The following is a 9,778-nucleotide window of genomic DNA, read 5'->3' as shown; positions in this document are numbered from 1 at the left end:
TATTCAAAATTAAAATAATTTGTCTTCAAAAAGCCTTATCACAATAAAATGTCAAAAATATGCTAATAGTCCAATATCAGTCTAGTTACAATTATAGCGAATTATCAGTCATAAATCTCATTATCTTGTTACCTATGCAGCCAGAAACACACATACTTTCTATGTCGTTGCAATATCATGACAGCCCATCCTAACTTCATAAATATTGTCCAATACTTGTCACAGCTCTCAAAGCCCTATGTCCTCCCCACCATTTTAATTCAATGAATTGAACTTTAGTATATCAGCAATGGCCCCAAGGTGAGGAAAATTAAAGCACACAGCATCTTCTGCATCACAGACAAGAACCCAAGTACAGCAATGTGTAAAGTCCTTTTCAGTTCTCAAAGATTTTGTTTTATGATTTAATGTATCTAAGAGCATGAGGAATAATTACATGAAAAAGATAGCAAGGTAAACAACCAAAGGATTAAAAGATAATCAGTCCACTTGACAAAATGAGTTTTAAAGTTTTTTCTCTTGAAATCTGTTGTTTGCTGATGTTTGTAACCAAATTATTTAACAATCAACTCAGTGCCACCATGTAAGATGTATGAGTAATGATTAAAAATCTCATTAGGAAGAGATGCATGTTCAAAAGGCAAACACATTTTTAGTATGATAAAGATATGCAATCATACATAGTATTGAACCAAGTAGAAATTTATCACAAAGACAATATTAAATTTTATAGGAATTAACTGATGTAAGCATGAAGTAATATCAAAAATACAGTGTAAGTCTGCATCTCTCTGTACCCATGGTTGCAGATATTGAAGTAGCACATGACTAATGGAGAGCCTCATAAAAGGACTTGAGGTGTAGAGTGGATTGCAAACTAAGATTACAGTGTCATGCTGATGGGAAATATGTCTTACTGAAATGTTTAAGCAGGAATATAGTCTGCAAAACACAGGAAGTCACTCGTGCAGTAGTGAAACCTTGGTCAGACCATTAAAAAACTATTTTGAACCCCAGGTACTACTCTAGGAGACATTGCCCGAAGCAGCTGTAGAGTCTTCCCTCTGGAAAATTGAAAGAGCAAGTTAGACAAGCCACCCACCACAAGTGATATAGACAGAAATGATATTGTCTTGAGTCAAATGAGGTCCCCTAGTCAGTGCGAATGGTACAGCCTGTTCCTCATCATACTGCTTGGAGCTAGTTTTTTCTAGAGTGCATAATGTTACATTGCCCTTGACTGTGTCATCTGAATTCTGGGTCAAACCCTAACTTCAGCACTAAATCATAATGACCGTTTGTACATGCTTCTCAGTTCAAAGTGTCTGAAATAATGCAAGAGCAATATTGTGGTGTCCAGAGAGAATTTCAGGTGGAGGGGATCTTTTTCGTGCAGCATACTTGTGGGGCTCAGACAGAATGTGCCTGGAGGTGTTTGAGGGTGAACAGGCTCTTGGAGAAATTTTAGAGAAGGTCAAGAGAGCCAGGCCTCATGCCATGCTTTCTCAGTCACAGTCCCTTCTGAAGCAGCCTTAAATTGAACCATCCCTAGCCCATGCTGGGGGATTGTCCTGGCAATAACGAGTTGGAGCAACCTCTGCAGACGTGTCTGAAGCAAGCTCATGATTAATCTGTGGGTCACCATGAAGAGTTCTATTTCTTGAGCTTAGTCACTGGCACTTGTCTGTTTAGCAATGCATTCATACCTGGAATAGACCAGATACCATTTTGGCATTTCTTATAGCTGTGCATTTTACAAACTTGCTCTAGCAGGAACAGACACAACAGATGGAGTTCAAGTATCAAACAGCTAATACAGAGAGGTCTGTGTGTTGTCTAAATCAAGGTATTTCTACTAAGAGAAGCAAAGACTTTTAGAGCAGAATTCATTGACATGTAAAACTGCAGCTTTAGGATAAGAAAAATATTTCAGAAGTGCCTACTGCAAGAGAACATGAATGACTAACTTGGATAAGAACATCTACACTGGGAAATTTATTGTGAGGTGAATCCTACCCAAGGCAGCAAAACTAGAATTCCAATGAGTTCAAGAGGGATGACTGCTAACTAATATCTTGAAAACAGTGATGGCATTGAAATTAGAGACTGCCATTTACGAATCACCCTTACCAAGTATCAATTATGTTGCCCAAGATAGTATTCTATTTTGAGCTAGAGTTGGTCGGAAAGACTTTAACTTCATAAATTACACTGAATTAAACGATGTATTGCATTCAACCATTCAACCATTTTCATTTTCATTTTCTGGAGAAAACAGAAAACAAGTCCTAAGAAACTGAGAATTCCTAATTTACCAATTTTTCCAGAAAATGTTTCATTTTTATTTCAAAATAACTCATTTTGAATAGCTTTATTTTGCAATATAATAAATTTAGAGGGAAACATTTTTAGTGAACAACACTATGTTTTTCTTTTGAAGAAAAATCAGTAAATATCAAGTTTAAAATGGCTCATTTTGTCATTTTTACTTTCTAATTAATCTGAAATCAGGAGAAAAATACTAAAGCTTCTCAACACAAGGAATATCCATTTTCTATCCAACACCAGTTATGTCTACAGCTACAATTCAAGTTGAAATAGCCTGGGTTTGTCTCAAAGGACAAAAAAACTCCTCCAATTTGTCCAATCGTTCTCTCTGAAAGTATTTCTGGTTTTCATTCTTGTTTCATTATTGAGAACTACTGTCTTCCTATAAATTTAAATTTCATGGTAGTTTGACTTTCTAGCACTCAAGAGAGATAATTAGACTGAGGTTTTTCTCTATGACCAGACAGACTGGTAAGTTCTCTCCTTTGTGTTATTGCTAGCAGTTGAAACTTGACAGCGAAATCCTACATTCCTCTGAAGCATTTTTTTCCTCTGTTCTCTGTCTTACTGATAGGATCACAGAACTGGTAGGATTATAACTTCCTGTAAGATCTCTGCTTCTCTAGACTGGATCTGCTAAGGAGTAAATAGGGAACAATAAAACATCCAGAATGGCTTTATGAACTCTTTCCACAGGAACCTAGGAAAGTTGCATGGACTGATTGGATTTTTTTTTTCTACCCTAAAGGCATGTCTAATCAAACAGTTATTTCCTTTGAAATATTTATTTTTTTCAAATAAAACAAAAGTCAAGACAATATAAGACAAACGTAATGTATAAGACAACATAAAACAAAAACAAAACAAAACAACTTACTTAAGTAGGGACACCATTGCCCTGTTGAAAGGCACATGAAAAGATTTTAATGAAACTTTTCACTTTGACATTTCTCAGTGAAAAGCACAACATAATTTCCATCTTTACAGTACTGTAGCAGAATCTCTACAAATGGAATCTCCAGAATGCTGGTTTCTTTCCCAGTCTTTATAATGAGAAACATTAGCTTACGTTATTTAAAACTCTGTGGCAATTGACATGAAAAAGAAAATGACTCTATCAATCATTCCTGCTGTCAAAAAAAGGATGTTCACATGAGAACATGCTGCTTTGCTTTTATATATAGACAAGGAGGTGACATAATCCTTGGTACCATGTTGGAGCTCTCTAAGAACACTTCCATTCTGATTAGCTGGCTAAATTTATTCAATGACTACATGTAACACTGCACAGGTCTGTGCCTACTTAGTGCAAATCATGTGGACCGCTAACTCCTTGATGTAGTCTTCCTGTTTAGGATGACTACAGATCCGAGTTCAATATCTTCTATCAATATAAATAGATATCAAGCTAAACTTGTTGTTTAGCTACTTTCTTGTTCCCTTGAATTCTTACAATATATTAGCAGAGCAGATAAAAATCCATATTGATTATCTAGACTTAATCTTGATAATCCCATTCAGCAGTTGTAATATTATATTATCTGGAGTTAGTTACAGCAGGGATGGGCCTCAATTAGCAAGCCCACCAATTTTCTGTCTCTGAATCATGTCTGCTAACACCTATGTCTATGAATGCCATTCTGATTTTGCAGATGAATGGATGTCCATTTAAATAAAATGACTTGAATTGGTGAACTAACTGGAACTATTTTCTTTAGACCATCATATGTTTTCATATCTATCTCACAATCCCCAGCTTCCTTACTGTTGAATGGTATGAACACCAACCTCACTGGATTTCAAGCATCAGGAAACCTTTACACTAAAAAACTCATAATAAAACTTTTGTCCAAAATTATCAGACAAAAAATGGCAAAGAACATTCACATCCCCTCAGTTCCCTAAAATTCTACCTGTAGCTGCCAGAACAAGGTAAATGGACAGGAACAACTCTTGTCCCCTTGTTCAAGAAAGCCCTGCCCTCCTTTGTACTCCATTCACAATCGTTACATAGCATCAAACAAGAAGTAGTGAAGATCATTTTAAGATTTTGGGAATCAATACTTCCATTCCTAAAATATGATGCAAACTGAGCTGGGTGCATTGGGGACTGCTGTCACTGGGGGTGATGGCACAGCACACGCCCAGCAAAGAAAAAACAGGCACCAAAGCTCCAAAATGTGAAAGAGATGCAGAGACAAATTTGGGCAAATTGGGTGTGTGAACTTGCAGACAAAATTTTCTGTCTCACAGGTTTGACACATACACATCTCAGTCTTTGGGGTTATGGCTATCAGCGCATTGTTCTGTTGCTGCATCTCTTTTCTGTGAAATATTGCACTGAACTGATAATACTCTAATGCTCCTTTTCACAACAGCACAGCATGAGTACAACTAGCAGCAGCAGCAATGAACTGACATTGCAGCTTGTACAGCAGTGTCTAGACTCTGCTTAGAACTTTAGACGACCTCCTTGCAAGTTGTGAGGGCTTTCTGGGGACCCCAGAGGAACTAGATGGTGATTGCAGCTAACAGGAAAGGGGAGCTAGGCAAGGACAATTAAGGGAAGGCTTAACATCTCCTGGAAGAAGCTCTAAATAGGTGGAGCCACCACTAATGAGCTCTCTTGGTTGCCCCTGATCAGAATTGGAATATTTGATCCAAGTGGGTCTTTGATTAGGATAGGCCAAGCAACTTGTGAGTCAGTACTACAGAGAGGCCTATATAAGAGCCAGGCCTAAGTGCAATTAGTGCATGTAGTGAAGAAATGCAGTAGTTTATGCAGGAGATACCTTTGCTTCTAATCCTGGTAGTATATGCTTCCTCAGGTATGGTCATAATATGCTGCAGAGCACATTCCCCAGTAGCTGTTGGAGTCACCGCATCAGCTGTGTCGGAGACTTTGACCCAGGCAGGCACTCTGACAGCAGATACAGCTCTAGCAGGACTCAGACTGCTGGGAGGGCTTGGGGTCTCTCTGTGAGATCTGGACTGACAGTCATCTCTTGTAGAAGGCATGCTGTTGTTGATGAGTTGTGTTGACATGTAAAGGAGTTATAGGAGGAAGTCAGCACGCTTTGTAGCATCTGTGAAGATAGGCAGAATATAGTGTATTCTTAGAGACCATGCAGCTGCAAGAGTTACAACCTCGCACAGCAGAGGAGATGCTGGAGGGCACTGTGCTGTGTAAAATGATACATCATAGCAGCACAGAAGGCAGCCACTTCTGGTCACTTCTCACAGGAGAAGAAAGGTGATTAATCCTCCTCAAGATTGGCAATTCAGTTATAGGTTTAGTGCTCTCCAGATTGAGGAGGAGCTGGGCATGATAGCTTTTTGACACAGGTGGTAGAGGAGCCAGTAAGGAGAGGCATGCTGCTAGACTTTGTGCCAACAAACAAAGAAGGACTGGTTGGAGATGTGAAGGCTGGTAGCAGCCTTGACGGCAATGACCATAATATCAAAGAGTTCAGGATTATGCAAGGAGGAAGCAGGGCAACAAGTAGGATGTCAGCCCTGGATTTCAGAAGAGCAAGCTTTGGTGGTCTCAGGAACTCATGAGTTGTAACTCATTTGGATTGTTTTGTGGGGAGGATAGAAACTCTTTGTTGTGGCTGTTGCTATCATCATCATTGTTAAGCACATTTAGTGTCAGAGCAAAAGAGTAACAAATTAGGCTCTGTCATGCAAATTGAACAAAAAAAACTGATTATATATTACATATATTGATATCAAAGCCTATTGATAGGCCCCAAATCTGCTCATTCTCTTCAGGCATGCACTCCTTCAGCTTGGGGGTAGGTGTTGCTTAAGGCAAGTACTGCAGACTATCAACACTGATTTTTTTTTCACTAACAGGCCATGAGGATTGTCGGCTGCCGGACGTATCCCTAGGCCAACACACCCAGACCTACTGATAGCTCTCCACAGTGATACTTCTCCGTTTCCAGACTCCTCGAGCACTGTGGATTTCCATAACTACTTATAAGGAGCCACACATGAGGTGCCACAAGTTACTGGGTCTGACAGGACCCCTTCATGCCTCTGGCTCTGATTTGACATAAGCATCAATGGCTTTCGCCCTCAGGCCCCTTTTGCTCTTGGAAGCCACCAAAGGGCATCAATGGTGATCGCTCGCTCTCAGGATCAAGTGCCATTGATGTCTGTTCAATTCAGCACCTATAAATATGGTCCATTATGGATATATTGATATTGAAGCCTATGGATAAGCTCCAAATCCTCTTGTTCTCTGCAGGCTTTCCCCCCGCTTGACTTGGAGGTCCATATTGCTCAAGGGAAGTGTTGCAGACTATCGACATTAACTGTTCTTTTCACCAACGGGCCATGAAGAGTACCGGCTGGACGATGTATCCCTGGCCAACACACCCACAGGTAGTGATCCACCTCTGTCTGTAGCAATACGTCTCCATTTCCAGATGCATGGCTGTGGATTAACATACCTACTTACAGGGATACATGCACAAGGTGACACAAGTTTTCAGTGATGATGGGAGCCCTTCATGCCTCTGGTTCACCACAGGCAATGGTGAAACTCAGGCTTTCACTCTCAGGCTCGTTTTATGTCAACAGTAAGTACTTGCTCTCAGGACCAAGCACCATTGATGCCTGTCCAATTCTGAACCTGTTCATAGGCTCCAATATCAACATACTGATACTGAAACCTAGCGATAGACCCCAACTCCACTCGTTCTCTGCAAGCATGCGCCCCTTTGTCTCAAAGGCCCATGTTGCTCAAGAGAAGTGTTGCAGACTATCGACATTTACTGGCTGGATGGCAGAGACCAGAGGGTGGTGATCAGCAGTGCACAGTCTAGTTGGAGGCCTGCAGTAAGTGGTGTCCCTCAGGAGTCATTCATCGGTCCAATCCTGTTCAATTTATTCATCAATGACCTGGATGAAGGCACAGAGTGCTCCCTCAGCAAGTTTACTGATGATATGAAACTGGGAGGAGTAGCTGATACCCCAGAAGGCTGCGCTGCCATCCAGAGGGACCTGGACAAACTGGACAACTGGGTGGTGAAAAACCTCATGAAATTCAACAAGGCCAAGTGCAAGGTTCTGCACCTGGGGAGGAATAACCCCAGACACCAGTACAGGCTGGGGACTGACCTTCTGGACAGTAGCTCTGCAGAGAAGGACCTGGATGTCATGGTGGATGACAAGTTGACCATGAGGCAGCAGTGTGCCCTTTTGGCCAATGGGATCCTGGGGTGCATTAAGAAGAGCGTCTGTAGCAGGTCAAGGGAGGTGATCCTCCCCTTCTATTCAGCCCTGGTGAGGCCATATCTGGAGTATTGTGTCCAGTTCTGGGCTCCACAGTACAAGAGGGATGTGGAGTTGCTGGAGAGAGTCCAGCGCAGGGCTACAAGAATGATCAGGGGCCTGGAACATCTGTCCTGTGAGGAGAGACTGAGGGAGCTGGGCCTGTTCAGCCTGTAGAAGAGAAGGCTGAGAGTAGACCTGATCAGTGTCTATAAGCATCTCAAGGGAGGCAGTGAGGAGGATGATGCTGGCCTCTTTTCAGTGGTGGGATTTCCTCTAGTGGGAACTAGAGGAAACAGCCAGAAACGAAAGCATCAAAAGTTCCACAGGAACTTAAGGAAAAATCTCTTAGCAGTGAGGGTGACAGAGGACAGGAACAGGTTGCCCAGAGAGGTTGTGGAGTCCCCTTCTCTGGAGATCTTCAAAACCCGCTTGGATGCAGTCCTGTGCCATGTGCATGACCCTGCATGTGCAGAGGGGTTGGACTAGATGACCTCTGGAGGTCCCTTCCAACCTTAAGAATTCTATGATTCTATGACTTTAACTGTTCTTTTCACCAACGGGCTGTGAACAGTACTGGCTGCCTAACGTATCTCTAGGCCAACGCACTCATAGCTACTGCTCCCCCTTCATCTGTAGCTACACATCTCCAATGCCAGATGCCTCGAGGGCTGTGGATTTCCACACCTGCTTACGGGGATCCACACACAAGGTGCCACAAATTTTTAGGGACTGAAGACAGCCCTTCATGCGTCTGGCTCTGGCTCAGCACAGGCATCAAGAGCTTTTGCCCTTGAGCCCCTTTTACTCTTTGAAGTCTTCAAAGAGCAAAACATGAACAGTGAGTATTTCATTCTCCTCAGGCATGCACCCCTTTGGCTTGAGGGCAGGTATTGCTCAAGGCAAGCATCTCAAGACTATCAACAGTGACGTTTTTTCTCACTAACGAGTCATGAGGAGTAGCGGGTGCCCAACCTATCCCTAGGTCAATGAACCCCTAGATATCTCCAGGCTATGTAGTGCTCACCTTCAAGTGTTTTTTCCCTTTATATACTCTGAACAGCTTGACACTTCATCCCAGGCCTCTCTCCTTGGACTCTCCTTGGATGACTGTACTGGCTAAACTCCTTACTTTGTTGTGATAGGGACACACATATTGGAGAACTGATGAAGGCAATAGTAAATCATTCAACTTTCTGAAAAAAAATCTTTTACTAAATTTTCTTATACATAGGCACCCATATTCTGGGCATAAATTTATAACAATTATTTGTTTAAAATTTGTCCACAAATCCTGTTTGTATTCCTTTCAATTGAATAGGTAGCTATATCCCACTGATAACACATAAATGTAATGATTCAAAAGGGCAAGTTCCACAAAGAGGAGGAAATTGAGGAAATTAATTTTCATGGGATAAGTCAGGCATAAAAGTGTGAATGAAAAAAAGTCTTTTTTAAAAAATTTACTTAATTCTTGATTAATACAGTTCCAGCCCGTTATGGCTGGTCAGAAATAAATTAAACAACTGATGACAGATTAAATAATAGACCACCCCTTTAAATAATAGACCACCCCTTGATTTGTTTTCCCCTTAAAGAGACTGGCAATTAGCAGTCTTTAAATAGTTTTGGTCTCTAGACCTCTTCTTTTCCCTGTTCTCCTAGACAACAAATAAACTCTTTTCCTCCTTTAATTCCGCCTCTTAAGGTAGACATATTGCATATGTCGTAAAATAAAACTTGCGAGAGCACAAATTCAAAGAAAACAGCTTTCCTGGTCTGTGTGAGTGTATCCTTGGTACGGCCTTAAACGGTAGTATACAGCGTGGTCATTTTGATGATATTTACTCTGAATTTAGGCTGTCTATTCCTTTGGGGCTGTACTCCCATTAAAAACACCTGCTTATGTTATTGTATATTACCTGTGTGTCTCTGGATAATAAATGGCACTGCAGTGCTCTTATTTTACAGAAGCCGAAGTGTGTATTTCTGAAGGCTCAGGTAAAGACTGGTTTTCAGCTCAATGAAGACATTCCACTCCTTATGCCATGTCATTACTTATAGCTTCCTTCTCAAGATACCCCTTGATATACACCTTCTAATCCTACCAATATTGTTGGCTTGTCAAAGAATCATGCACTGATCACTTCATCGTATAGTGAATTTC

This window comes from Tinamus guttatus, unplaced genomic scaffold (genome assembly GCF_059628265.1).
Source record: "Tinamus guttatus ecotype Peru unplaced genomic scaffold, ASM5962826v1 Tinamus_guttatus_pri_ptg000182l, whole genome shotgun sequence".
NCBI lineage: Eukaryota > Metazoa > Chordata > Aves > Tinamiformes > Tinamidae > Tinamus > Tinamus guttatus.
The sequence above is the reverse complement of the archived record's forward strand: the minus strand, read 5'-3'. Positions refer to the sequence as shown.